This window comes from Spermophilus citellus (assembly GCF_964194105.1).
Source record: "Spermophilus citellus genome assembly, contig: SCAFFOLD_290, whole genome shotgun sequence".
Lineage (NCBI taxonomy): Eukaryota > Metazoa > Chordata > Mammalia > Rodentia > Sciuridae > Spermophilus > Spermophilus citellus.
This window is the reverse complement of record NW_027673071.1, coordinates 100,325-126,548: the sequence shown is the minus strand read 5'-3', so window position 1 is coordinate 126,548 and position 26,224 is coordinate 100,325. Positions and strand designations below refer to the sequence as shown.

The window sequence follows — 26,224 nt, the reverse complement described above, 5'->3', positions numbered from 1 at the left end:
GCGGCTGGATTTGAAGACTGTGTGAATATCATCCTTTCAATTGTGCAAATCCCAAACTCTCAGCTAAAATGCCATCGATTGTCCCTTTAAGGCATCCTACTCGGTAAACAGGAGCAGGCACCCATAGAAAGAATAGGTCGTGCATGGAGTTTGGAAAAGAAATATCGTGTTGGGGCTCTGCTGAAAACAAAACCATCTTGCATCTCCTGGCCTCTTGGTTCAAGTCCCTTTTCGTGCTCCGTGGGGAGAGACTGCCCCTGGAGTATTCTGCTTTTAATAAGCTTCCCAATCAGCTCCCGGGCCAAAGCGCTCTCCCTCCCTCGCCCAGCCTGCGTCCTCTCAGCCCTCCCCTTCTCCGTTTCCCTTCCATCCCCTCCCAGTCAGGGAGTAATTGAGTCAAAGGCAGGATCAGGTTTCCCGCCTTCCAGTCCAAAAATCCCGCCAAGGGAGCCCCAGAGCGTAGGAAAATCCAAAGTGGAGAGAGGAGAAGAAAGAAGCCAGAGCCATCCGTCCAGGAGGAGCAGAGCTGCAGCCGCCCAGGCGGGAGCAGAGCAAGCCCTACCTGGACGCCGCTGCGGCAGACAGACCTCGCCCCGTGCAACAAAGGCAGCCTGCGCGCCCTGAGGACATCTGCAACTCCAAGTAAGTGAGAGGGAACGCGCGATCCCTCCCTGGGGTCTCCGATCCCGGTGCCACTTCGGGCCGCCAGCGGATGATGGTGGTAGGAGTGGGAGAGAGGCTGCCTGGTGCCTTTGCTCTCAACACTGACTTGCTCCAGAGGCAACCCGAGGCTTATTTGGGGGGATTCGGATCAGGCTGGTTAGGGTGCTCTTGGATGAGAGGAAGGAAAGCGTTTGCAATGTTAAGCGAGCTTGTGTGGTGCCTGGGGATGGTGTCCTAGCTACCTGCTGGGGAACACGCTGGTGTGGGCCCTAGAGGGAACGGTTCCCAAAACCTGGAGCTTTGGTAGGTGTGTCTGAGGCTGGTAGACTGAGAGGGAGGGAGAGAGGGAATGAGAGGGAGAGGGAGAGGGAGGGAAAGAGAGAGAGATGTCTCTTTCCCCCATTTCCTCTTTGCTTCTCTGGATGCCCCAGAGTTTGCAACCCATGTCTCTTGGTTGGCATTTCTAGGTGTGGTGCAGGGGCTGGTTGGTCCTGGTGCCTGCTGACACAGCACATCTCCAGGGCTGCTGGCTGACATTCCTGGACTTGCTTGGTAGTCCAGAAATGGTTCAGTCCAAAGTTTCAAAGACACACCTTGAATCCCATCTCTCATTTGAATGCTAATTTTAATAACCACCCTGCACACAGGCACTTGAACTTTTAATTTCACCCACATAAACCTGGGGTGCGTTGTTTTCCAATTTGCCAGATACTTAGGATTTCAGAGTTGATGCTTTTAATAAGTTAAAATATTTTTTTGAAAGGGTGAAACATGAACCTGAACACACACACACACACACACACACACACACACACACACACACTCACACACACATGCTCACATACCATACCTTTCTCTGTGGGTGGGCCATGAGAAAGGGAATGAATAATGTGAATATCGAAGTCCTAGTCTTTTAGCATTTCTTGCATCTCTCCTAAAGTGTTGTCAGGCATTTTGCTCCTGCAGAGAGAGAGAGAGAGAGAGAGAGAGAGAGAGAGAGAGAGAGAATTGGAGGGAAGGGCCTGGGAGGAGATTTAGGAACTACCAAGAGAAGCTTTTGAACTAATAACATAATGGAGTAATTTCCTGATTCTAGACAAATGTGGAATTGATGAAAGAACAGAGCCCATTTTAGCCTTTTGATCATCTGGGAATGAATTGATTTGCAGAAAATTAAAAGGTAATGGGAATGAAACAAAAGAGAAGTCTGCCAATATAGGAAATAAAACTTGTATTTGCCATCTTCCTTATTTTCCTTTTTAGTAAATTATGTGCTTTAAAGACCAAATCATCAAAAACAGAGTGCAGTTCAATTCAAAGGGAATTACGGGGGAATACTATCTTTTTCTCCCTCTTGGAACCTGAGATATTTGTACCAGAGGTTGAGATGTTTTAATTATTTTATTTTTTAGAAAACCATAGTGCTATTCTTTTGTGCTTTATGTTTTTATTTTTTTACTTTTTTTTAATATTTATTTTTTTTTTAGTTCTCGGCGGACACAACATCTTTGTTGGTATGTGGTGCTGAGGATCGAACCCGGGCCGCACGCATGCCAGGTGAGCGCGCTACCACTTGAGCCACATCCCCAGCCCCTGTGCTTTATGTTTTTGAAAATGTACTTTAAGTCTTTAGATGGTGACCTTCCTTCTCCTACAGCTCATGAATCTTCTTCAGGACATTTGCCCCCTATTTAGTGAACAACCTTAAGAAGGAGCCCACTCCTGAAGCCAATATGTACCACCTTAGATGCTGGATTCTAACCATGTACTTGTGGGAACAATGTATCTTTTTTCAAAGGTGCAGCTATGACAGAAATGAAACTACTGTGAACATATGGCTTTTTAATTATCTGGCTATTAAATGAGATATCATAGAGAATGGGAATAATAAAATATATCTGACTATATATTGTATAATATATATTTTATAAAATATATAATGCTATGTTTTCCTGGGTCTCTTTCTATGAAATTTGGAATAATAAACTTAGTAATTTATTGGAAGTTTTCATGTCCCTTATTTGGTCTTCACATACAGCAATTTGTAACAAGATCTGCATTTTTAAATTTTGTGGGCATTTTAAAAAATTATTATTCTACATAAGTCAATGCCCAACTTTGAATTTTCATAAAACCTAATCATTGAAAAGAACATAAGAGAAATAAGATCCCCAAACACTTCAATCATTTTCATCGGTGAAATCAAATATTTTGGGCTTAAATGTTTAATTTTCCTTTGAAGATATTCTTGCTTTCTCACCTAGATGACATTCTCAGGTGAATTCTGATCAGACTTTTAATTGTGATGTGGAGATTTTATTACTGCTCAAAATTTCCCCAGCAAACTGACTTAGCTGGCTTGTTCAAAATGGTTTTACGAGTTAAAGGTACATTGAGAGTCAGAAGTCAGAATATAAGATACAGTTTTGCAAACACTGAACATAGTGACAAGGGAGTTGTCCTTGATTTCTCTTGGGGGGGGAGCGTGATGTCCAAATTGAGACCATCCGGGACCATGCAAATGTGCTCCCCCATCTCACACAACTTCGAGATGTGGTTTGCTCTGCAGCTGCTGCTCACCAAGAGCCTTCAGCTGCCTAAGCTCATGCTTTGCTTAGTTGAGCTTCTCCATAAAGTTCAGGATGTTTTCTCCTCTGGTTGATATTCTAATAAATAAATGGAAAAGCTGCTGTGTCCTCCTGGCATCAGGCCAGGCCATTGCCTAGGAGTGGAGGTCAAGTAATATGCAGATAGGGGACTTCTTTTTACAAGCTTGGACTACTTTTTTCTACCCAGAGTCATTTGGCTTCAGTGGAATTTGGGCCACAACCTCACTTTGGAAAGCTTGTTCTCCATTCCTGATGTTTATGGCCAATTCAAGTTTCTACCCACTGGGCCATTTTTCCATCCATTTCAGGTTCAGTCTTATATGTGCTGAAATTTTCATGGTATCATTAGGATCCTTCTAGATTGTAAAATTTAACAATCTTTTTATAAACAATTTGGGTTCTGTAGGTTAAAAAGATAGTTATGATGAAACATTGTTAAAGGACATTATAATTATGGTAATATTATGGATTTATCATATAGGTAACAATCACCATAAATCTCTCTGTCTTAAGGATAGGCAAGAAATCCAGTGATGGTTCATGTATGAAATATTTTGAGAAATAAAATTTAATTACTTCTAGCATTCTTTATTCATCATGGTGAGTTTCCTAAAAGCAGAATTCTTAGATTCTTAAGCTTCATACATACTGTAACAATAATAACAAAGGAAATCTATTTTTGCATATTAATCTTGAAAGAAGTGAGTGATAGTAACTAACAATTGAGCTCTTTGTTCTCAGAGTTACTTCTAGCCTAAATCTGTTTTCAGTACCAATTCTCTCTCTTCCTACTCAACTAGACTTTTCCACTTTTGATTCAGGGACTGGTAAGGTCTGCTTACACTCTTATCGCTACAGTAAAGTTGGCTTCATTCTCTTCCTGGATTCCTAACTTTAGCAGAGAGCCTCACTAGGGTTGCTCATCTCCATCTCAACCTCCCAGCTCCATCCAGACAATGCAGTTCTTCTTGGTGCTGTGGCCAATTTAACCATATTTATTATACACATGTTGGGGTGCCTGATGCCGTGCTGAACAACGTAGCATATTTAAGAAATACAATGCAGCTTCTTTTCTCAGAAACTTAGTTATTTTTAAAAAAAATTTAACTTGAAATTATTTTTAATTTTTTATCAATTTATTTGTTTGTTTTAACTAGGTATATATGATAGCAGAATGCATTTTGATTCATTGTACACAATTGCAGCACGAGTTTTCGCTTCTCTGATTGTACACCATGTAGCATCACACTATTTGTGCAGTCATGCATGTACCTGGGGTAATGATGTCCATCTCTTTCCACCATCTTGAGACTCACAGTTTTATAACTTTAGACACTCTGTGTTTGGCAGGAGGTGCTAACTTGTGAAATCCTTTTATAGAAACTCTTAAAATAGATTTCCAACAAACTCCATGATTCCCCCACCTATCTCTGAAAACAACAACAACAACAAAAAATAAAAAAACTTTAAAAGTCACAGGCCATTTCATGAAGTGATGGCTCTTTGCATTTCTTCCATGAATTCCCTCACAGCAACACTGTCTGCTGATCCCAGCTTCTTGAGGTTGTCCTTCCCTGTGCCCACCCTGCCGAGCTATCCCCTGCTACAACTTCTCTGCTTCTCTGCCCAGTCCTCCTTTCATCTTTAATTTTTTTTTCTCAATGTTTGAAGTGGACATTTGGTCTCGAATTCTCTCTCTTTCTTCAGATGCCTCAACACTGCCACAGCTCTTCTTTGAGCTTCAACTCTAACTTTTATCAGGAAAATGCTCAGATCTCTCCTGAGCTCTATTCTCACATTTTAAGTTTCTCTCCTGTCCCTTCCCTCCCCTCCCCTTCCCTCCACCCAACCCTTCCTTCCTTCCTTCATTCCTTCCTTCCTTCCTTCCTCCCTCCCTCCCTCCCTCCATCCCTTCCTTCCTTCTTTCTCTTTATCTCCTTCTTCCTTTCTTTCCTTCTGTACTGAAGGGAACCATTTGGCCACAGTCTTATTTGGAGGTGGAGAGCGAAGTAAAGTAAAGCAATTCTTGTTATTTTATTTTTATACCTAACAGACTTCTACACATGATGACATCCCTGCCATGTGCCATATAGTATGATAGGGGATATGAAGATAAATAATATGTCTTCAATCAGTTTTTGGTCTACTCAATGTATGTGTAAGAGTAAGACACAAACTACTTCAACACAAGAGGTGTGTATGTATGTGTGTATATAACTATATACACCCACCCCATTTTTGTCCTAAGCACCTACAATGACAAAGAAAATCACATTTTTATGAGAAAAAGAAACAATAAAGCTTGTTAAAGACTAAACAGTACTAAATACTTATTTGAAAAGCATCCCTATCTTTTTGTTCCTTTAATATAATTTGTTCTGGAGGAGAAATGAAACCATCATTTTTCTGATGTTTTCATTTCACATTTGCCACATAATAGAGAAGAAAAAAAAAGATTGGGTGTGATAGCTTGAGAAGTCACTCCGAGTTTGTTTAGAATAAATATAATTTTGAAGGCATGCCACCCTAGATGTCTTTTTTAGGAAAATCTATGCAAACTTGAGGTGGCTTCTCTGCACTGAAAACATACACACAGAGGGAGAGAAAGCAAATCCAGCTACTTCAGCTGTGGGATGTGGGTGAATCTGTAAAGTCTTCAGAAACTGAAGGCACAAAAGGTCTTAAAGGCAAAGCCTCCAATCTTCCCATCTTCTCTTTAAGCCCCTCTGTGGCCCCTCCTCTGTCAGCAGGGTTGCTGCTGAAGAGCTGGCAGTTTGCCAGCACAGCTCTACCCACCCATACCATGTACCTCTTGAAGACAGAGTCTCTCTCACTCATCCAGAGAGCTCTAGGGAGCTAGCACGGGCCCTTGAAAGATGTCCAGTAGATGTCTGACAAATAAGTGAAAAAATAAATAGATAACCTCGAATATTCTTTTCCAAATGATCCAATCCTTTGACTGTCTTCTATACCAAGCCTCTTACCTTACTAACTATCACCTGGTGCCCATTTCCTGTCTCAGACCTCCAGGAGAAGCCTCTCCAGCTCTGTCCTTCATTCCTTCACTGGCAATGTCACAAGTGTCTTGCAGATCTGAGAGCTCTCTGGAGTGTCTCCGCTAATCACACTCTGCCCACCTGGATCGCTCTCAATTATCATGTTTTTTGACTTACTGCTACCTCCAGAATGGAGAAATCTCCCTCTTCTTTTCCAAACCATTTATTATTCAAAGCAACAAGACTACTTATTTGAAGCATTAATTTTACCATAACATCAATGTAGCTAGGGGGCCTTTGCTTCTAAGAATTTTCCATATTCTTTTTCCAATCTTATTTTCATAATAACCTTACTCAGGCAGGCTGAGTAGGATTTTTTTTTAATTGATAAAGAAACTCAGGGTCAGAGATGGTAAGGGGGCTGTATTCAATGACATGTGGGTAATAAGACAAACATCTTTAAATTCTAATTTGGGTATTTTTCTTTCCATTATTTACAGAATGCCCCTTCTCCTTTTGGCTAATAAATTGTTTTTATCTCCTAGTTGCCTCTCACTTCAAACCTAAAATCTAATGTATATATACTAACAGGCCAAATAACAGAGCAGCGGTTCTGTCTTTAATGTTCAGCAGATTGACTAGTCATATTTCAGCATCCATATTCCTGGGACCCAACTTTGGTGATTCTGATTTAAGAGGTAGAATCAATGAAGCTGGATGGAGTTGATCCATTAGAAATATTAGCCCTAATGGTCCAATATCAAAGCTCTAAGATCAAAGAAATTGAGCCACAAGCCACCTTGCTTGTTATTAGCTGTGTGACTATGAGAAAAATATTGTGGTCTTTCTCAGGTCAACATCCTTCTCTCTAACATGGGGGCACTGATACTTATCTTCAAGGATGGACAGGTGAGTATGAACTGAGGCAACTGATGTAAGGTGCTGAACACACAGAGGACTTAATAAAGAGAAGATGTTAATGTCGGTGAAGCAGCCCTGGATGAAAGGCCCCTTCCCCGCTGACTCCTGCACTGTTTGACTTTGATCTTTCCCATAAAATCATAGAGAGCATTCTGCAAACAGGGGACTCCAGGTGGCAGCCACCGCACCCTGACCTTGGTAATACCCATAGTCAGGTATTCATCAGCCCCTACTGATGGAGCCTTCAGTCCACAGGAAGGAGTTTGAATTTGGATTCAGGAGGCAGCATTTCATTTCCATTTTTCTTGTTATTCAGTTTAGGATGCTAATGAGCCACCAAATTTTCTGCATGCTTAGATTTTTTAGCTCTTGGTTGGAACTGATGACAATGCTACTTGTGTTGTCCACCTGGAAGGTTGGTGGGAAAGGTAAATAGGCACCATGTAACATTCATAAACTGTAAACTATTATACTGAATAAGAACTCCCATTATTAAAGCCCAGTAGGGCATGTTCTGTCTTTTTCATTACCGAGTTTTACTTCTGTCACTGTCATTTTCTCAGGATACCAAGAGAAGGCTTAAGATGCCCGAAGGTAAGTTTGACCCAGTGAAGTGAGAGGAGGAAAGATGTGTCACAGGAATGAAGAGAAGGCAATCTGAGTCATAGATTAAAAAAAAAAGTGAGAAGACAATCCTAGATAAGAATACATTAAAGAGTCATGACTTCTTTTTACTAAATACTGTATCCTAGTTCCTTCTCTAGAGTCTTAAATGGTATGTACCAGATTTTCAGCTGGTTATTCTTACTAAATTTAGGTCTTTACAGTTGTCAAGAAACTGCACCCAGTTTAGACAACAGTGGTGCCTCTTTTACCTTCACATGCATCCCAGATACCTGCAGACCTTACCAAAATGCAGATCCCTATTCCATATTTTGCTTCTCTTGACTCTGGGAGGGGGCTCCAAGAGATGACATTTTCAGTAGATGCCCAGGTGACAACAGCAAGGTTGTCCTGGGGAATTTCACTCTAAAGTATCAATCCACCTAGTTGAGTTCAACAAACCATAGAGAACACAGAGGGATCAGAACACAGCACTCATGATATCTGTAGCTTAACAAAAAATGTGAGGGTCATAGATAGTCACTCCTTACTACCTGCAAAAACTGCTTGCATTTGTATCTTCTCATGTCCAAATATTTAAAGTGTTTGTTTGTGAAAGAAAGTTGTCCCACCTCCTGAGTTTCAACTGTCTTGGCTAAAGCCCCTAAAGAGTACAAGGTTGGGGCTCTGTGTGTAGGGGTCCTCTTTACCCTGACTGCTGTTAAGTCTTTCTCTGAAGATGGGGTAAGGGATCCAGATGTTGCCTTTTTAATTTGCCTTAAAGCTAATGAAAAGTGGTTAGGACATTCTTAATGTCAAAGAGATATATTATAAAAGGCTTTCTTAGTGTTATTCTCTTGTTTTCAACTTGGTCTTAACATCTTTCACTGGACTCAAACTATCCCCTGCTATAATAATGGAAGAAGAGCAGGTATCATCCATGTATGGGACTCTCTGGAAGACATTGGGCTGGCCAGAGAGCAAGCCAGGGCTTTGGGCCTCACAGGGCAGATTTAGTCAACAAGGAATATAATTTGGTAACAATCTCGAATGACAGAGAAAGTCTTCATTCAGGCTAAGACAAATGCAATCCATACAGCATTTTTAGAACAATGTTTTCCTTATATCCTTCCCTGTTTGCTGAGAATATGGCCTTTTCTAGTTTTAGCCATGGACCACTGCTTCCAATACCAGAACTGTCTTTTTGGTTTTAACATATGGTGACCTTCATTTGTGAGCATAAGATCATCAGAGGTGTAGCGAACATCTGCCAAATGGCCAAGTGTGGAGTCCATGGCAAGCCAGGATTTGAATTCTTAAAAAAAAATGCCCTGCAGCTTAGGAGAACCTGATTGCAATGGTCAATTTAGCTCTTTGAAAAAATATATTCATTACAAAAAATTTCCTTCTGTGCTGAATGCATTTTTTTTAAATTTTTAAATTTGTACAATGCATTTCTTAAAAGAGCTTCAAATGGGGAAACCTAAGGCTTCTATGGGAAATAAAGCAAGTGATTTATTAGATCATGTTGAACAAGTGTATGTGCTTAAATCTTGCACCAATAAAATAAAATCTTTCTTCTCATTTTCTTAAAATATACAATATAATTTCATTTTTAAATAATGTCTCTGGGAACATGCAGATTCTCAAATACTATCCAGTCCATGTCAAACTTGTGAATACATTGATTAATTTTAATCATATGAAATATTAATGAAAGGATATTTTTAATTTTTATATTGTTATTAGGAAAATACAAAAATACTGAAAGAAACAGCCCTTTTCCCCATTGTAGGAAAATACACATTTATAGTACAAGGTATTCACATTTTATGGAAAAACATACTCATAATCCTCAAAATAGATATTATTAACACTCTCATATACCTTTATATTTTCTGGCATCACTTTAAAAAATATTTACATGCATAATTGTGTGTCCTTCATTTCCACCAACATTTTAATTGATCCATGCAATGTTTTTTTTTTAACAGCTATACACACATTAACATGTGCATTTCTTGCTACCAAATGAATCAATTAAGATGGAAATTCAATTTATTTAGTTCAATATGGGTAAATTAGAATCACAAAAAAATTGCTTAGAAACTTTATGGATTCTCATTAAAAATCTGGAAGTAGAAAAATGGAAACAAGCAAACATCCGGTACAGCGAACTAAAAAAGTCTTTGTCCCAGCAAACAGTGTGTTGTTTAGATGGGAACCAATAATGCTGAGGAACTGGCTTGTGCCAGTTAAAGATCAAGCTGACTAAACACTGTCTTCCATTCTTCCCCTGGAGGACTCTTCCACATATCCAAGGGTGAGAGTCTCCCCAGGGAAGACACAGCTGCGGGGCTCTGGTAGGTTCCATCTAACTCCTCAGCTGGTCCCAGGAGCCTGGGAAACTTCTGAGCTGCCCTGGGGTTCATGGGAGTGGGCCTCTTGCACTGCAGGTGGGTAAACTGCAGGGCCAACAAACCTCTTTGATGCATGTCGCTCTAGGGCTTGGCACCCTTCAGGGAGTTATTTATTTGTTCTGTTATTATTTGGAATGACTAGTGTACAATTGGCTCTAGTTGAAAGTGAGTCAGATCAAATTTGGGTCTGACAACCACATTCTTGATCACAGAGAAGTGAAAGTCAAATGCCTTTATTGTCTATGCCAGTATTAGGATTCCAAGCAACTTCAGCCTGGAGTGGGGTTTTTAGCCTTTTAAAGTAGCGATTTTAGTCTGATGTTGAGGGAATCACAGAGTTTGCCTTCTGATATGTGATATCTGGGGATTTGAAGATGTAGTTCAAGGCTGTCATAAATGAATTTGGTTTCGAGAAGTAGATCAAAAGCAATTCAGCTGGAATTATAAGTGGGTAGATGTGGATTTCTACCAATTTCTCTCTAAACAGATCCACATTTCTAAATGCAGGCTAAAGCTGTGGGTTTCTAATATGTCATCCCATGATGTGCTTTTGCAAGAGATTAAATGAGAGTTATTAACTTCAAAGGCAGCAGAATCAAGAAGACAAAAGAAATAAAAGTGGGCTTGAACTGAAACCTTAGGGAAAAACTCCAAGAACATGGGAGAGATAGAAGCCCTATGCTTGGAGAGAGAAGCTACAGACCTTATAGAAAATACTATTTACAGAGTGTTGAGTTTCCCTCCACCATGGATTGGGCAAATGTCATTGGGTCCTATGGGCTATCCCTGGAGATATATTTCTGGGGTGGGTTTGTCTTGTTTGCCTTCCAAATTTTCTGGGCTCCAGATGTCTCTTGCCATAATGATCCCATGAAGTCAATCAACTCTGGAGCAACCCTGTACCCCCTTTGCTGTTCTCAGAGCGGGTATTTGAAGACAAAAGCAATAGCAGCTGTTCCAGAAAAGAGTTTCCTCACTATTAGGACCTTCACTTCCTGGGTATAGAGCCAGAGTTGGGCAATCTGGTACCTGGAGCCAACTCTTCCCGAATGCTTCTAGCCCACTGTCCCCATCCCTGTGCACCCTTGATGGAGGATCATGGAGCAAGAGGACCCTAAGAGGCTTCTTTCATGGGCTGGAGCACATAGGCTCCCTTCAGCCCACAATGTGTCTGTACATCGGTCTGGCAGCTTGCTGGACTGTTTTTTACCTTGATTGCTGTTCACCAGCTGTACTGAGTAATGTTAAACAATTCTGTTTCAATTCAAAAAGAGTATAGGTTCTATAATTTCTTTTAAATGGTCTAATATCATTTTGAACCATAAAAATTTCTCTCTTCCCCTCCCATCTTACATTGGCCCCTTCCTTATCCAAGTCCATAAACAGGTGTAACCAATTTTGTCATTACCATGCATTACACCAACAGAAATTGTAAAAACAAGTATAGGACATGAAGGTGGAGCGTTTCTTCTTACCATGATTTTGTTTTTTTTTTTTTGTTTTTTTGATTTTTTTTAGCAAAGAAAGTCAACCCAAGTATTAGAGGCCATTTTTTTGTTGTTGTTGTTCTCACACTGAAATGGATTCCATTACTTTTTTAACTGGACATGGGATTGCTATCTTGACTCTTGGTAGCATTTAACAAAATTACAATTTGTCCCTTGAGAAAGTTCAAATAGTTTTATCTATTATACATCAATACTGAAGTGGGATGGGAGCACCTTTAAGACTTGGAAAGAGATCAGGAATCTCCGAATTGGAGGAGTAGAGAAGCTTAGACCAATGAGAGCAAGAAACAAAATCCTCAATATGGGGGCGGGGGTGAGTGGAGAAACTATGGAAACTGATAATCAGATGATCAGTGGAAAAAGGATGGGGAAAAGTCCAGTGAGAAGCATTGTGTTCAATTGAGAAGCATTCAAGGAACATACTAGACAGAATAAAGCATGGAAATATGAATCAAGTTTAGAAAATCTTCAGGAATTATGTTATATCCCATGAGACAGCATCTAACTGGTATTATTTCCATCTGGAGGTTTCTATATAAAGTAACTTCAAATGCCAAATCATCTTGGGTCATTTCTATTATGTTCAAAGGAAGTCACAATATTACTTAGGAGTATGTATCTTTTTTCCTGGAACTCACTTTTCCTAATACATTGCTAGTAAATTGTGTCCAGTCCTTTTTCTTTTCAATGCCAGAACTGGAACATAGTAGGTGCTTAATCCATGTCTGTTGTTGTTCAATTCATGGGATTGGAATAACCTTTCACTTAGTGTCTACCTGTCCCTCTGCTCTCACCTCTAGCTCTCTATCAAAGAGAAGTAAAATATTAACTGGCTGCCCTAGCCAAAAACTGTGTCCTGAACAACAGTTTTCTCTGACATTTCCAGTCTCCTGCTCTATCCTTTGTACTTTGAGGTATTTCCATTGTCAGTGCTCATGTACCCAGAGGCCACTCTCCTGCTATATACAAATACACATCTGGTGATCTGCCTTCATGCTGGCTATTTGTGTCTTTAGTTCCCTTGTCATGCTCTGAGGATAGTGGCACTATGTGAAAGTTCAGTGTCCACTAGTACCTCTGAGGTGTTGTCCCTAGGAATGGCCAGGGCCAAGGAGACTTTGTTGTCTACCACCAATTGCTTCTAGAACCTGAAGACCCTGCTCTTTGCTTATCACTTCCAGCTCTTTTTCTTTCCTGAGCACCGTTCACCAACATTAGTACCAATAGTTTGTGTTTATTGAATGTGTCCTATCTGGTGGATGCCATGGTACTAAAATTTTAGAATCAGTGCTAGACCAAATGCTCCTAATAGGCCTATAGGGTAAAGACTCTTTCCCCCACCCCTGCTAAATGAAGGGACCAAGTCTCTGAATGGTTGAGTGACTTACCCAATATCACAAACTAGTCAGAAGCATAACTGAGATTGAAGCCCCAATACATCTGACCACACAGGTCTTCAATACCATACTCTTCTACTTTCATCTCCCTATTCCATGATAAGGACCCAGTGAGTATTTTGGTTCAATATTTCCCTCTTTCCTCTTGGAATATGCTCTATGTTATTTTTTTTTCTACTACACTGCATTTGGGAGAATGCACTCCCTTGCTTGACAAATGCTGTCATTAGAGCAGATCTTCTTAGCTACATCTCATTGCATTCATTTCATTCCCCTTTCCAGGACAAAGAGCACCAGTTTGCCTGGTGTGGTGGTTCGACCAGCCAGTGCTGCTTACTGAGGAAGGGCTCCCCTGGGAGCACAGGCAGAAATGTCCAGGAACTGCTCCTGCTGATGCTCCACCTGCCATCACCTGACTGAATTGTTTGTTGGATTGCTGTGTTCCAGCCCTGGGGGAGGCCACAATGCCGAGTTTGTTTATGGACAAGAGTCTTTGGATTTGATTAGCAGCTAGTTCCACTGCAGCTGAACACACAATAGGGACCAGAGGATGGGGAAAAAGAAATTCTGCTACAGTTTCCCATAGGAAAGCATTTACTGTTAAACTTGAACACCCAACAGTGGGACAGGGATGAACAGAGGCTGGGAAAGGTTAGGTGATGGATTCTCCATGCCCCTCAGCTTGTTGTGTGTGATGAGGTCACTCTGTTACATGAGGTGTGGAGCCTCTGTCCTTATAAATGTCTTATAATTCAGGTTTGAGACTGATATCCATGGAGTTTGATGAGGGACAAAACCTGAGCACTAGAAAGCATGAAGAAGCCCCATGATTACAAGAACCAGGGCAAAGGCAGCAAAGGTGATTTACCTATCACCAAGGGCTGGTCGTGCAGTTAAAATGTCATTAGTGGGGCCATGTGAGGCAAAAATAACCATAGTTATAATTCTATCAATGAAACAGAAAAGTAGGAAGTTTTGCTTTAATTTAAAATTAGTTTTGAACACAGTTGTAAAAGCATAAAGAATGTCCATATTTATAGGGTACACGTGATATTCTGATACATGGCTACACTGAATAATGTTCAAACCAGGCTCACTGCATCTATCGCTTCCAACATTATCCTTTCTTTATGGGGAAAACATTCAAGTTTTTTTTTTTTTTGCTTGCTTTTTGAGATATACGAAACATGGCCAGTATCTACTGTCACCCTACTGTGTGCTGATACACCAGAACAGTATGTAGAAAGTTTTATTTCATTGCATAGACAAAGTCAGTGATTTCTAGACCAAACTGAAAGAATTTTCTTTCTTCGCTCTGAACCAGTCATAAGTAAACCTATCATCTGAGCACTCAGAATCACAAAATGTCTGCATGAAGCGAAGGGCTCATTTCTCCTTAAAGCAGTATTTTGATTAACAAGAGTTTTTCATTCATGGATTATTTGTCTGAGACATTGTGCATGTTACAAGATGACTGTGGCCAGTATCCTAGCCTGTGCACACATTAGCAGGGCCTTCCATCAGAGAGACAGAGAAGACGTAGAGTTAGACAATAGAGCATTTAATTAAATGATAAAAGAGGTTCAGTCAAGCTTTCTAGAGGTGGAAGACTTGAAATGAAAAAGGAAGACTATGTAGGAATAGGGTTTTCTTTTTTTCTTTTCTTTCTTTTTTTTTTTTTCTACAGAGATTGAACTCAGGGACACTAAACCACTGAGCTACATCCCCATCCCTATTTTGTATTAAAGAAAGAGTCTCACTGAGTTACTTATCACCTCACCATTGCTGAGGCTGGCTTTGAACTCATGATTCTCCTGCCTCAGCCTCCCAAGCTGCTGGGATTACAGGCATACACCACTGTGCCCAGCAGAAGTGGGGTTTTCAAAGACAGAGTTTTTATGGCAAAGAGGTAAAAGAAATGGAGAATTAGGTGATGCCAAGCAAGACATTGGTGTCAGAGGACAAATGGGCCTGATTTGTGTAGAGTGGCCACAAATGGAAGTTAGAGTCAGAAAAAAGTGTTGGGGAATAATAGCAAGATCCTTCTGGTGCAAGTTAACTTGCTTGAATTCTATTGTGTTAGATAGAATAGGAGTTGATGAAGGTTCTCTACAAGAGAGAGAAGAAAAAACTTGGTAAAAGTAAGGTGTAGGAAAAATTATCTTTAGAGAAGTAGCAGTTTGGAGGCAGAGAGAATCAGTTAGGTTATGAGTAATCCTCTGTGTATCACCCGCCCCCAAGCCCTTGATCTTATTAAATTCTGGAAATCCTGTTCATGCTCCAGTGCTTTACTTGAATACCATCTCTGCCATGAAAATTGTCTTTACCCCCTTACTTAAATAGAGTATTTTTCCCCTTTTCTGTTCCACAACTTTCTATGATTCTTCACTTTTAGTTTTTCATTATCCATGCAAAAATATGTAACGAACACAACATGCCCAGCTCTATGTTAAGTGTCAGGAATACAGAAACGAATAGGTCCCAGTTCCTGCCCTAGATCACACAGTTCTGTGGCAGGGAACATGCAGGCACATAAATAGCAGGCGAGTGTCATGGTTCTGATAGGCACTTGTGGAAGCACACAGGAGAGACACCTCAATCAGCAGAGTAGGATGGGGTAAGCTTCCAGAAGGATCTAGAATATTTAAATACAAACCAGAAGTTTTAAAGACTGAAGAATATAAGAGAGAAAATGTAAATGTGAGTTCTATGAAGAGGTAATGGTGTAAATCTTTACCTCATTCTTTTCAAATAATAGTTACTTTAAATTATTCTCTCTCCCCACTTGACTGTGGGTTTTGTTTTAGCCCAAATGCTTTCCACAATAACAAATGAATGAACAAATTGATAGTGCCTGGGTGTAACTGGATAGTTAGGAGGGATTATTTCTAGAAAGATGATGGAAATATAAAAGCTTTCTAGAGCCTAGACTTTGGGATGAAAGGTGGAAGGAAGGGTGAATCAAAAATTCATCAAGAAGAGTAAATAAAAAATGAGATGTTGAAACTGATCGCCTTGAGAATTCTAGTGCTTTAGGTGAAAGAGGGAATTCTGCAGCAAGAGCTGATTCAGGGAAGGAGTTGGATGTTTGATTGTCCTTGGAACTGAGTACGAACTCTACACAGGATCCTCAAGTGTCCCTGAGCTTTGTGGGCAACCTCAATACCTGTGGGGCCTCCTGATGAGGAACAGTCTTGGCCATGTAGCTACTGGTCCATGGGGATCCAGTTCCAGCCTCAACTCCAGATTTCCAAGCTCATGGCTATAGGTACCTCCCCAGGAGTTCTTATAACATAATTTCCCTCGAATGCTGTAAGGCCATGTAAACAGTTTTATTTTATGGAGCCTCGCTTTTCTTACTTTGATTTGTATTTAGGGGTTTCTTAGATGCAGGGACTTTCAAGAAAGCTCAGGTCTGTATATTTTACATGCATATAAAACAACTTGAGGCCACATCTTCTGAAAGGGGCTAATTGGCCTAGGGGAACCTTCTGTAGTTCAAGTAAGTACCTTTTAGAGGCTCAGATTTACCAACGTTATATGTGGGCTGTACTCCTGAAACTGCTCATTGTCCCATGCTCCAGTGAATGATCTGACAGTCTTGTAGGGTCATTACTTCTATAGCAAGAAAGGGAAAGCCAAAATGTAAATGCTCAATAAATACTGGTTAAAAGGGTGAAAAGGCCCTTTCCTGGGAGCATCTTTTGTAATGGGGTCCCTTCCTCCTCCATATGCCCTGCTGGGATATGAAGATGCTCTCTTCTTTTTGTATTTTTTAAAAGCCAACTCTAGGAACCCTTCTTCATGGTGAGGGCAGAATTGAGGGTAAACAGACCATTTTTATTATTATTATTATTATTATTATTATTAGCTTTGCTAAAATAAATCTCAGGAAGTCAAAATCATCTGGGTTCTAATCCCCACTTTAATTATGAGTCAGAAGAGGCAGGAAATATCCTGGAGACAGAGATTAGACTAGATATTCTCTAAGAAAGCCATTTAGCTCAGGATATATTTTATTTAATGTGGTACCAGATGGGAAGGCAGCTTAGTCAGCAATTTTTGGTCTGGGTAATTGGGGGCCTATGAGGGAAACATTCTGTGATTTCATTGAGGGTTTGCCTCCTCTGGTCCCTTTGGCCTATTAGGAAGCTTCTGACAGGATGAGTCTACTATAGTATTTCTAAGGCTCATTATCTGTAGATGACACATTAGGTATTCAGGAAAGAACTTCAGTCTCTCTAGGCTTTTCCCTAATGACTTTAACAGCTAATATTGGTGTAATATTTTAGTGTTCACAAATTGCTTTCATTTATTGTATCTCATTGTATCCTCATATCATTTTCCTCTCTATAGATGAGAAAAATGAGATTCTGAGGGTGGAGGAGACCCATCTCAGGTTTCTCCAAGAAGAGAGACAGACAGTGGCCTCCTCCTCCTCAGAGGATCGCTTGGGGAAATTTCGCAGCCTGTGAAAGTATTCGGTAAAAACATTCAAAGAAATGTTGGCATTCTGTTCTTTTCTATTCATAGAATCTGTGGCTTAGAATGTTGCTTTCACAATTTGAGAGCAATGCTTCTTAAAGAACCCTTTGCCTATAGCCTCCACCTTTGAAATCTGAAAATTTTAGCTGAGACTTCAGGAATGCTAATTTTTAATACCTCAAGACTCCTTTCATGAACAGTAAATCTTGAAGACCTGAGTGTGTGTGTGTGTGCATGCACGTATATGCACATGTGTGCACGTGTGTGTGTGTGTGTGTGAGATGTTCAGCTGATATCTATTAAAAAGAGGGCTTATTACAAAACTAGGCTTCCAGAATTGCTGGGAATAGATTCTAGGATGTAGACCCAGACTTCACCACAGTCTAACTCTTTATTTTCAATAAATCACTTGAATTTTTCTGGATTTCTTGTCCTCAATTGTGAAACAAAGGCTTAACTTGGGTACTTCTAAGATCCCTTTAAGCTCTTTGATTCAGGGCTTGTGCTCTTGCCATGGAATCTCTGATTTTCCCCCTCTATGAAATTTCCTTCTGATTGTGCCTAAGATACTGATTCTCAAACTTTGGTTCCCAGATCTGAGTACACAGGGACTCACTAGAGCTGCATTTTCAGATAGTGCCCCAAACCCTAAGGATGGGATCAGCAATCTGTGTTTTAATATCTTCTCCATGTGAAATGCAAGTATATAATTCTATAATTACATTTTGTTTTCCTAAACCCATGCTGGGTTATGACTAAAGGTGACTCAATGAAAAGCATTAAGACTGTTTTTTTTTTTTTTTGGATATGTGACTTCTAAGAATAAGAACCCAATTTTCCATGTTTCTAAAGTGGCTTCTATAATATATATTCAGAGGTCATTCGAAAGTTTGGCAGAGAAATTAAGTTTTCAATTACTGGCAATCTTTACTTTGCATGGTCCCAACACACGTCTTTTAGTTACTGAAGTTGAATTAACACCAGTCCTCTGACAATGTGGCTTAAATTCTAGTAAAGTAGTGATACGTAATTGTGGAAAGCACAGATTTCACTGCTAGTTACTCAGGCTACAAATCACTACATGAATGACAGATGTGTTTTCTAGTCAGTGACCAATCACATCCCTGCTGTCATCTGTCTGCAATTGGTCACCAAGCATCTGTTAGTCATTTTTGGCAGCTTGTATAGGGCATGTGGTTTTGTCATCTGTCTCCCAGTGGGGAACCAGTAAGACATTTTTCAAACATGGGTGATCCAAAGAAGAAATTGGCCAACAAAAATGAAAGTGCCGACAAGAAATGGGAAGTAATTTAAATAAAACTCCAATCCAACATGAATGGAGTTGGAGAAGATAACTGAAGGTGAGAACATGGGTGCCGGTGCTGTTGGAGACTCTTCCCCTGGAGGCAAACATTTAGGAAAGGAAAAATCAAGAACATAAGTACCACAGGTGCTCATGATAAACAGGGTGAAGCTGTCCCAAAGGACTATGCTGCCTACTAACTCACTTTTGTGGAATTCTTGAATCTATTTTGTAATATTGAGAGTGAGCAGAATTAAAACACTGATAACTAATCCAAACCTAGTAAGAAGTATGGAAATTTGCTAAGGTAAAGAAAATATAAGAAAAGGTGCCCATTCTGTATTGTAATGGGTACTAAGAGAACAAGGAAGCAACTGATTGTTTTAAATAAGTGTACATTTTTATAGATGATAGTAAAAGAATTTTTCCTAACTAGACAAAAACTTTCAAAGGTCATGGGACAATCATATTTTTCCCACTGAATATTAAGGTTGCTTTCCACAGTTTCAGATTCAATGATCCTTTTCATAGTTCCACACTACGGTGCAAAGGAAGGACTGCTAATATATCATCTATAGCCATGTCTATATCATCTTTATATATCTGTCTACATATCACTCCTGAAAAACAGTTCTGTGAGAAAGTGCTACATTTTTAAAATAGGGTGCAGAGGTCTCTGATGGAAAACATTTATCCATTTGCCCAGCCATCAACTATTTATGGAATGCCCACACACTGTTCTTTAAGCCCCAACAGTGCTGGGGTAAAGACATAAAAGGTATCTTCTTTTAGTCTCAGCAAATTAAAAGCAAATAAGTAGACAGTAGCAAGGATTTTGAAAAACATGAAAGAGGGAAATGAGATTTAGAAGGGAAGAAAGGTGGGTGAGTAAGGAGGGTGTCAGGGAAGGCCTCTGGGTTTCAACCAGATGGGTTTCTGCTCCTGGGCTGGGATAAAATAGCTGTGAAGTCTTATTTGGTACTATTTCAATGACCAAGTGGAAAGTTTTTATTTTGCCCTTTGTTATGGTTTAGATAGGAAATGACCCCCAAAGCTCAGGTGGGAGACCATGCAAAAAGGTTTAGGGGTGAACTGATTGGGTTAGGAACATCTTAATCTAATCAGTGCTAATCTCCTGATGGGGATTACCTGGGTGGTAACTCTAGGCAGTAAGGTGTGACTTGGCTGGAGGAGGTGGGTCACAGGGGCATGCCCTTGGGGTTTATATTTTATCCTGGTGAGGGGAGCTCTCTCTCTCTCTCTACTTTTTGGTGCCATGTTCTCAGCCTCTTTCCTTCACCACACCCTTCTGCCATGATGCTTCCCCTCAAGTAGAGCCCTAAGGAATGGAGTTGGCCATACTCCATTCAAATGGACTGAGACCTCTGAAACTGTGAGCCCCCAAACAACCTTTTCTTCCTTAAAATTGTTCTTGTTGGGTCTTTTGTTCACAGCAGTGAAAAAAACTGACAATTGTGTTACAATGTATTTATAAAAATTAGTTATTAATATGAAACATATCGTCTTACTTATTCTAGTCTTCTGTGGCCTTAGTAAGACAAATTGAAAAAAAAATAATTTATGGATAGAACTTTAATTCAAGAGTATGAGAACTTTTTATTTCATAATTTAAGCACTAAATAATCAGTTTAATTTTTGCTGTTTACATATATTTACATTTGCAGTCGAAAGTGAATACTGAAGTCTGTGGTCATAGCCCAGCTGAGTAACAGATATTAATAGTGTTGGGGCAAGAAGAGGAAGCCATGTGTGCTGTTGATTAAAACCAAGAAAAGCCAGTCAAGCTTTAGTCAATATCGAGCAAAAACAGTATTGTTATAGAAAAAATTACAAAGCCATATGTAGAATATCTTTTCATCTAAGAGCTTGACATCAATGAAAAATACTATTAAAGATAGCAGAAGACTCTCACTAGTCTTGCAATGAGCCTGTGGGGATGAACAAAGGCACGGGGTTACCATTTTAGGTGATGAAATGGGAAATGTGAGCTGTGAGAAAAAAACCTAGGTAACAGTATTTGGTTAAAGACTTATTTTAAAGTCAAGGAGGCATCCAAACCATATTTGGTTTAAAGGATTTTTATTCTTCCAAAGCAAACATCTCTTTGATTCTTAGCCAAGCTGTGAACAGGTAAAAAGCCTGGCCTTAAGCAAATTTGATAAATGGTATAACTGAGAGTTTGGAGGAGAGCATGGATGGGGACCTGCTTGTTTAGCTGTGTATGCATTATGTAATTCACTACCGCCTGGAGCAGGAAACAAGATTGGCAATAGCCAGGGAGTATGAACAGCTGTCGGGTCATTGCCTTAACTGTCCATTAGCCTGGATGCTCTGAATAAGACACCTGTTGATACAGAACACAGGGTGGAACACACATTATAGAGCCTGGGTACGTACTGTCCACCTAGAGCTTGCTTTCAGTCTGTGAAAAATAAAGCCAAAAGTTATAACGGCGTGTTCTCCCAATCCGAGTTTGCTCTGCAAGAAGAATAGCAGCCACATCAAGATGTGTGAAGAGAAATAACAAGGTGTCCTGTGGGGTAGGTTGACAGTGAGCTGCAGGACCACAGGAAGCAGAGAGCGGGTTTGTGTAAGGCAACTGCTGTTCCCATTGAAATTCAATTGACAAGGGAGTGTCAGAGGAGAAAGAGAAAGCATATAATGCAAACTTGGGGAAAATACCTACAGTGTCATAAAAAAAAAAATATTTATTTTTCTCTGCTCAGTGTCCAGAGTCATATTATTTTCTTCAATGCTCCTGAGTTCTGCCTAAGCTCTCTTCTCCATCGAAACCCCTTCAATGCATTTGCTCTCTCAGCCATTGTTTTAAGTTTGATATGAACCCAAAGTGCTTCCAATCTCTATAGAAATATAATTAATTTGGTATTATTTATGCAAGGGCAGGTATTAAACTCTAAGAGAAAAACAGCAGTGCTAAATTTCCTAGAAGTGTGCAATGATTTATTTATTGTCCTATGACAGGATGCTTTGAAGGTATGGTCTTCATTTTTAATTTGAAACTAAAATTATCTGCTCTACAGAAAAATTCTGCAACCCCCTTGTGGCTTTTATTCTTTCTGTTGGGTAAGTACAAGGTGAGTATGAGCATTGGGGGAAGGGGTGCATGGAGTGTGTGGGAGAATTCAGTGAAAGCTGAGCAGAAAAAGAAAAAAATATCTCCTCATGGTCTAAAATAATAACAAAATTAAAACTGCTTACATTTGTTGAAGTATGAATACATATATTTATGTCTTACAAGCTAGCAGGCACTGACAGAGAACACACAAATTTGGAAAGAGGAAATTTTCTGCTAGGAAGTGGGAGGTATTTGTTTTCTGCCTTCTCAAATGTCACAGAAGCACAGACATGTGTGTGTGTGTGTGTGTGTGTGTGTGTGTGTGTGTGGGTGGGGGGTGTTGTAGCAGATGTACCCAAGAGGACCCCAATACGGAGCAGGTGTGGACTGAAAAGGGACCTAGACTCCTGAACAAAATGTGAGCGACTTAGCTACTACCCTAAATGTAGGAAATGGTACCATGAAGAATTATAGCAAAGCCCTGTGGCTGAAGCTAGGTTGCAGGCAGCATACCTGACCCACTTCAGAAAACGAGCAGGGGTCCTGCACCCAGAGACTCCTGGTCCTGGCAGTCTGTCCCTATTCCTCATCTGTCCAGGTTTGAATACCCTTTTGGACACTGGGAGACAGTCTGAGATTCGGTGAGATTCTGATAAAACTGAAAACAAAACCCTAGGGGGGAGAAATCCTGGCTTTCCCATTTCAATGACTACACAGGAAGGAGACCTGCTAAAACAAGAGCTGTGAGCTGAATGAGGAGGCCTGCAGGCTTGGGAAAATGACAAAGAGACATTTGCTTGCAGCCCCTTGGAGCAACTTCAGGTTTTAGGAAAGATTCCTTCAAGAACTCTCCAGTTATGGTATTTAGTGAAAGCCTTCTTTGGAGACGCAAGTTTCCTGAGAAGAAACAGAAGGGGTAAGGCTGATATTCTGTGACTCCTAACATTTTTTTGACCCGGCACCTCTGATACACTTGGAATGTATATGACTCTATGAATTCTGGCAAGAAATTTTTTAAGATGTGAAATCTAACTAATCCCATTTTACAGATGAGGAAATTGAGGCCAACGGGTCATAGGGAAACCTGGTCTCTTCAGATACAAACACTTGGAAAGTGTGTCTGTTACTCCAGAGCTTGACTAGTCAGCAGTTATGCAAAATCAGTGGGAAAAGGGCAAACTGATGGATACAGAAGTAGACGGATCGAAAAGAACACCCCTCCCTCCTGTCATAGCAGTATAAAAAGGGAGAGACACATTAAACCAACCATGGAAAGGCCATAGAGCAATCAAGGAAACACGGGTGCTTTTGTGTGGGGGGTTAATTCTGTTACCTGGGTGGTATGGTCACTGCTTTAATATACCTGATCTCACTTGAAGCATTTTTGTTCTTTTTTCACAAAGAAGGAAATGGGTTTTACATAGGCAGATTTCTCAAGGTCATCAGCCAGTTATCAGCAGAAGCTAGATTTGGACTTAGATTGTCTGACTATGAAATCCATGCCATTTATCATCTCATGGTGACTTGAAAGGACAGGAAGGTGGATCACACCATTCAAAAAACAATCTGTGGCCATTTATCCATTCACTTATTCATTCAAGGCACCCGCATTTATGTATCTGCTCTCTGAAAGACCTGGGGGTACCAAGTTAAATGAAACCTAAAAGCTTACCCTTTGTGGTCCTAAAATTATATATGATGAGCTTAAAGCATATTAAAAAGTTATATTTAATATGGAGCTACAGATGATAAAAGACTAGATGAAGGGATTTGTAGGATTCCACCTGAAGTTTCTGGAATTGCTGAATCCCTTTCAGGGCCAGCTTGGGAAGAACAAGGTGCTTTATGGCACACTTGGCCAACTTCATACCTTCTCCAATGGGCTTTCTGACCCCAAGTGACTTCCTAGGAAGAAAAGTTCAAGTCCACCTCATCAAGTAGTGAGCATGCTGCAGCCCACTTGGTATCACTCCTTGAGTTCCCAGGGAGTTACTCCTGTGTCAGTCAGTATCTCAGTTGACATACTCTTCCAGCAAGACTAGAATTTGTTGGAGGGAGCAATTGTGTATGGCACACTTTTCTTCTGTACAGCATTATTTACATGTTACATGCTCTCTACATAATTATTTTTTACTGTATTTAAGAATGGTATTCTTGCTGGGTGTGGTGATGCATGCCTGTTATCTCAGTGGCTTGAGAGGCTGAGGCAGGAGGATCATGAGTTCAAAGCCAGCCTCAGCAATGGCAAGGTGTTAAACCACTCAGTGGGAACCTGTCTCTAAAGAAAATACAAAATAGGGCTGGGGATGTGACTCAGTGGTTGAGTGCTCCTGAGTTCAATCCCCAGTACCAAAAAAAAAAAAAAAAAAAAACACACTGAGAAGGTATTCTTTTTAAGAAGACCCAATAAAATTCAGAAACAGAAAGAAAGTAAATACCTGGTTACTTGTTAAAGAATTTATTGCTGTGTTGCTGGAATAGTTTGAAGGTTTTAAGATGAAGAGGAAATGAATACAGTCTCAAAGTTGACATGATTTCTCAAAGAGGGGACAGACACCCAGACATGTGGTCAGGTAGATGTGTGGCATAGGGTTGCCACACGGAGGACATCTGGGATTCCTCCCACTGTCTACCCACATACTCAATACTCAGACCTGTTGAGAGCTAGAAAATTGAAAGAAGAAATGATAAATCTAGAAGTGCTTGGACATTTATAAAATTCTTGATATTTAAATGTAACCATCATACACAATATGAGAAGACACCTAAAAGTTGTATTCTGATTTCTGCACTAAGGACAGAAGGAAGAGTGTCTGGAAGCAGGAGGAGGAGGAGGGGAGCAGAGCCTGTTCCCCACTCCCTGCTCTCCCAGGCCTCTGCTCATCAAGCCTGACAGCCCCAGCCATGGATCCCCTGAGGGCCTTAGAACAGCTCTAGGTGACTGATGTGCTTTCTGATTAAGTTTGCTGTGCATGTGCAGAAATGAGAGGCAGAGAGAGACCACCAACCTGAGAGGAACCCCATATCCAACAGAGAGGCCTGCCTGGGGACAAACAAAGCAGCTAATTGTGAACAGTTCCACTAAGGGGCCTGGGAAACTCGAGCACAGAGGGGTGGCTGTGACCCATTTGGCACCAGCGGGGCTGGTCTTGCATATTTCAACACCCTAGATGGTCAAACACCTGGGTTCCCTCCTGAGTGCAGCCCTGTTCTTAGAGATTTATGATGTTCCCCAGATCTGGCAGCTGCCTAATTTGCAGGAAAGGTACTGCTTCAAGAGCCCTGTCTGCAACCGAACACTCCCCAGGAGGGCTTTGACCCCCTCCTTAGTTCCTGTCAAAATGCCTGGACATTCTCTCCTGCAAAGAAAGTGCTCTCTGCTCTCCTTGGGGGCCGCTTGATTCTCTGGTCTTACCTTGGTCATTTCCAAAGCAGCTTCCTCCTGTTGGAAAGACTTGAGATTCCTGTTATTAATGAAAGGTGACCTTGGCTTGTCTTTGTAATCTTTTCTTTTATTGTGTCACTTGGCATATATATTCATAGAGAATGCATTACTTTGAATTTCTTGGGAATGTTTGTTTATCTTCCAGTGAGAATTTCTTGTGAGATTTGTGTTCCCTTAATTTAGAAGATGGCTCAAGACTGAAATTCTGGAGTAGAAATTGAAAAATAGGAGAATCTCCTTGCTCCAAGTTTACACAGCAATGAGTGGGGAGACTGAGAATTGAGCTGAAGCAGTATGAGCTCAGAGAGCTGAGGATATTGATTTCTGGCAAGTTCCCAGGTGACAGTGATGCTGGTGGTCTGAGGACAGGTACTTCGGACATAAAGAAGCATCTCAGAACCAGCTGTATTTGGAGCAAGAAGGGCCATGAGGGGTTATTTAAAGAGGTTTATTGAATCATTTCTGTAATCTTTAGGGCTCTGAAGAAGGTCCTTAAGCAAGATGTAGTAGGCAAAGGGCAGACTTCCCATTATGATACAAGATAGAATCAGAGCAGTTTAATTTTTATCTGTCTTTATATAGGAGTTTTATACATTGTTTTACTTGTTGCTACTACCAATCTATTTTCTTTTCAATATGAAAATTCAGAAACAGAAGCAGAGATAAGATCACAGAACTGTATGACTAGATCTTTCTGGTACCTGATGCCACCTCCCATAATCTATACAATTTAGATGCATGTCTATGCCAGATACTGTATGCCTGGATCTCAGCTCC

At 40.5% G+C, this 26,224-nt stretch overlaps 1 protein-coding gene across 3 annotated transcripts in view; it reads left to right on the top strand.

The window, feature by feature from the left end:
• The first annotated feature begins 466 nt into the window (after positions 1-466).
• LOC308640159 (pleiotrophin-like) overlaps positions 467-26,224 on the top strand; it is a 99,208-nt gene continuing 73,450 nt past the window's right edge. The window contains exon 1 of one of the 3 annotated variants that reach the window (XM_081312171.1): positions 467-642. The gene's annotated coding sequence lies outside the window, so the exon portion shown is untranslated. Of the gene's footprint in view, positions 643-21,991; positions 22,011-26,224 lie in introns of those variants that run through there. The other 2 variants (XM_081312168.1, XM_081312170.1) reach the window with 2 other exon arrangements.